The sequence below is a fragment of the Fopius arisanus genome, unplaced genomic scaffold, assembly GCF_000806365.1.
Source record: "Fopius arisanus strain USDA-PBARC FA_bdor unplaced genomic scaffold, ASM80636v1 scaffold00415, whole genome shotgun sequence".
Classification (NCBI taxonomy): Eukaryota; Metazoa; Arthropoda; class Insecta; order Hymenoptera; family Braconidae; genus Fopius; species Fopius arisanus.
The window spans coordinates 2,990-6,289 of record NW_011888154.1 but is presented as its reverse complement, the minus strand read 5'-3'; the positions used below and the strand labels follow the sequence as shown (position 1 = coordinate 6,289).

The window sequence follows — 3,300 nt, the reverse complement described above, 5'->3', positions numbered from 1 at the left end:
TAAGCTCGTGAGTTCGTTGCCACTGGGTCAGTTAGTCAGGTTGTCTTTCTTGTAATTCATATTGCCTGATATTTACGGCATTAATCAAAGACTATATTTATTGAATAAATCGTTTAATCGTTAAAAAGTAGAATCTCCCTGAGAGATATTCATTTCTAATTATCTACAAGTGATCTATCCCTATCATCGAACCCAACCGCTCGGGTCTATAACAAAATGTCGATCGATAAAATCGATGCATTTTTAGTGTTTATGAATTTTTCAATGTATATCTGGAATATGTTTTGTTGAATGGATGAATTATTATTGATTTCTCGTATTTTAACTTCACATTTTTAGAATGATTATGTTCTCTGTTTAACAATTTTTATTTCGTAAAGTATAAGTTGATTATGATATTGGAGATTCTGATAATTCTTTCTCTTCCATAGAACTCTGGAACTTCAAAGCTTTGATAAAACTTCAGGGACACTTTCCTCGTTGTCGCGGTTTAACCCTGCCCTGGCATTGCAGGTTAATTAGGCTAATTAATAAATTGGTTTTTTCGGGCTACGCTCGTCCCGGTTTGTATTTATTTTTTTATTTGTATTTTGTAAGAGTAAGTAAATAGTTATTAGTTCGAATTAACTAGCCGTGCCAAGGTGACAAATTCTGTTACGCCCCCCCTACGTAATATCTCATCTTATCCATTCTTTTATTCTTTTTCTGAGTGCGAAATATCAAAGTCGCTTCCATCGTATTCTTCTTATTTTTTTTTCATTTTCTCTGTTTCAGGTCTTAGACATGCCTGAATAGAATTTAATTATTACTTATGTAATTAATTGTGTTTCTGTGTCAGGTCTTATTTACGCCTGAGGAAAATTTATTTATTATCATTGAATTATTTGCATTATATTTGAATCTGTTTCAGGTCTTACATGTGCCTGAATAAAATATATCTGTGTCAGGTCTTACACGTGCCTGAATGAAATGGAATGATTATCATATTTATTATTTGAATTGTATTTGAATCGTTGTCAGGTCTTACATGTGCCTGAAGGAAATTGCATTATTTTCATATTTATTATTTGAATTATATTTGCTGGTAAAGAATTGGAATTTGACAGTTTCTAACGTATGTTTTCAGGAGATCGTCCCTCGTTATCGCGGCTTTCACCCTGTCTTAATATCACATGTCAGTTCGTTTACAATCATCAGGCCTTCTTTTATCTGTGGGCTCCTTCTTGGTCCCGAATTATTTGCATTTCGTGGGCTCCTTACTGGTCCCGTATTTATTTGTTTATTTGTATTTGTTATAATGATTGTATTAAACTTAGTGACCCACGACACCAAGATGATAATTTTTGGTTAGACTCTGTGGACATAATTATTTACTTCTTTTATTCCTTCTGCTTGTTGCCTTCCATGTCTTCTTATTATTATAAGGCATTTGATAATTTTAATTACTATTTTGCATTTTTATTGACATTCCGCATTCGATTGAATTCGCTTTTGATTTTTCTCATGAAATTGGGATTGCATTATAATCCTATTTTATTTAAATCGTAGTATCATTGATACTTGTGAATTTTTATCATTTAATTATGTTTTAATTGCATTTTAGTAGTATCGATAATAGCCAATTTTATAATTGAATTATATATTAGTTACAAATGCGCTGGCGTTGTAGTTGCTGCTTGAACAGTAGAGCGGCGGTTGTTCGCCTCTGAATGTGAGATAGCCTTTATGCGCTGTAGTGGAACTGTCACCGTTGGTTTGACAGCTGGGGTTATGTTGCCCATGGTAAGTAGTGTTTACCTTCTTATTTTATAATTAATGTATTATTTTCATTTGATTTATTAGCATAATCGTCTCTCTCTTTCATAGGTGTATCGGGGTTGTTCCAGTATGCAGGTTTCGTCATTATAAGGGTAAGTATGTAAATATTTATTTTTAATATTCAAACTATCTCTAACTTCTATCATAATTATTTTCAGGTATCTTTTGATTGTCATCGAAGCATTGGTGTGTTCAGGTGTTTGCTTCTTTTTCTAGTTGGCTGGTATATATTTTGTTCTCATTAATTTATAATGCGAAATTTGTGCTTTATAATGAATTAATTATTGCTTATTTTTTTTGTGCTCAGGTTCTCTTTTGGGTTCTGCGGATACTTCGAGAGATGCAGATTGGTGTTTTCCGACGTTTGAGCGTTTCCAGAAGGAATTCATTGTCGATGTTCGAATTGTTAGTGGATTTTTTTGTTGTTGATTATAAATTGTTATTGTATCTTCGGTAATAGATGCATTGGAATTCTTCGTGAAAAGGTAATCAATTGGTTTTTCTGAGTTTAGGGTAAAAGTGCCTGTAGTATTAACTATATTTTTCTAATAAATTTTATTTTATTGGGAATCAGCTTGTTCGTGTGATTAATGATGGAAATCGATCTTGAATTGTATTTACCAATTTTTAAGTCAAAATGCTTTTAGTATTAATTATATTTTTTTTATGAATTTTCATGTATCAGCTTGTTTGTTTGAATAAAACTTGAAGTTGATTTTTAATTGTGTTCTACGGATTTCCCATTGAATGCTTCCAGAATTAATGATATATTTTTCGATTAATTTTCGTGTATTGGGAATCGGTTTCTTCCTGTGATTGAAAATTAAAATTGTTCATGGGAATAATAATTAACGTTGGTCATGGGTCATGATCCCGAATCATAAATCGTTTTATCAATCATTTTTCTGTTAATGATAATTCTCTAAATACAATAGAGAACACGTATGAATACGTGACACTGGTTTATGCCAGGATCTCCCCGAGCTAATCTCTTCACGAGCTTTGTGCCTGGTCCACAGTATTGATAGCCAGGTAAGTGCAATTCAACAGGGAGATTATTGATAAATTTATTTAATAATCCTTTACCGTTTCTTATACGTGATCTGTGCACAATCATAGTTTTAGAGCAACTGAATGATTTCACTATAAAACCTCTAATTTATAGTTATGCAGATCAATCACTAGAAAGATGGAGTTCAATTCACATGGCGGCGGCTTGCCCGTCATTAATTTTGATGTAATTAAGGCGAAAGATATCATTAAATCTAATCGCCATGGAATACTGCTGCCAAACACTATCCGCGCAGTTTTTTGTGGACCATCGAATTGTGGAAAAACTAATGCTCTTTTGAGCCTTATAATTCACCCCAACAGCTTGAGATTTTCCAATATTTATGTATTCAAAGTCTCTTAACCAACCTAAATATCAATTTTTGGAAAATCTACTGAAACCGCTTGACGAACTCAACTATTATCCCTTCA

General features: G+C 32.6%; 1 long non-coding RNA gene across 1 annotated transcript; it reads left to right on the top strand.

Annotated features, from left to right (window-relative positions):
• The first annotated feature begins 1,716 nt into the window (after positions 1 to 1,716).
• LOC105272918 (uncharacterized) lies at positions 1,717 to 2,496 on the top strand. Its single transcript, XR_892858.1, has 4 exons — positions 1,717 to 1,782; positions 1,867 to 1,910; positions 1,977 to 2,041; positions 2,126 to 2,496. It is a non-coding gene; the product is annotated as an uncharacterized lncRNA (long non-coding RNA).
• Positions 2,497 to 3,300: the final 804 nt, after the last annotated feature.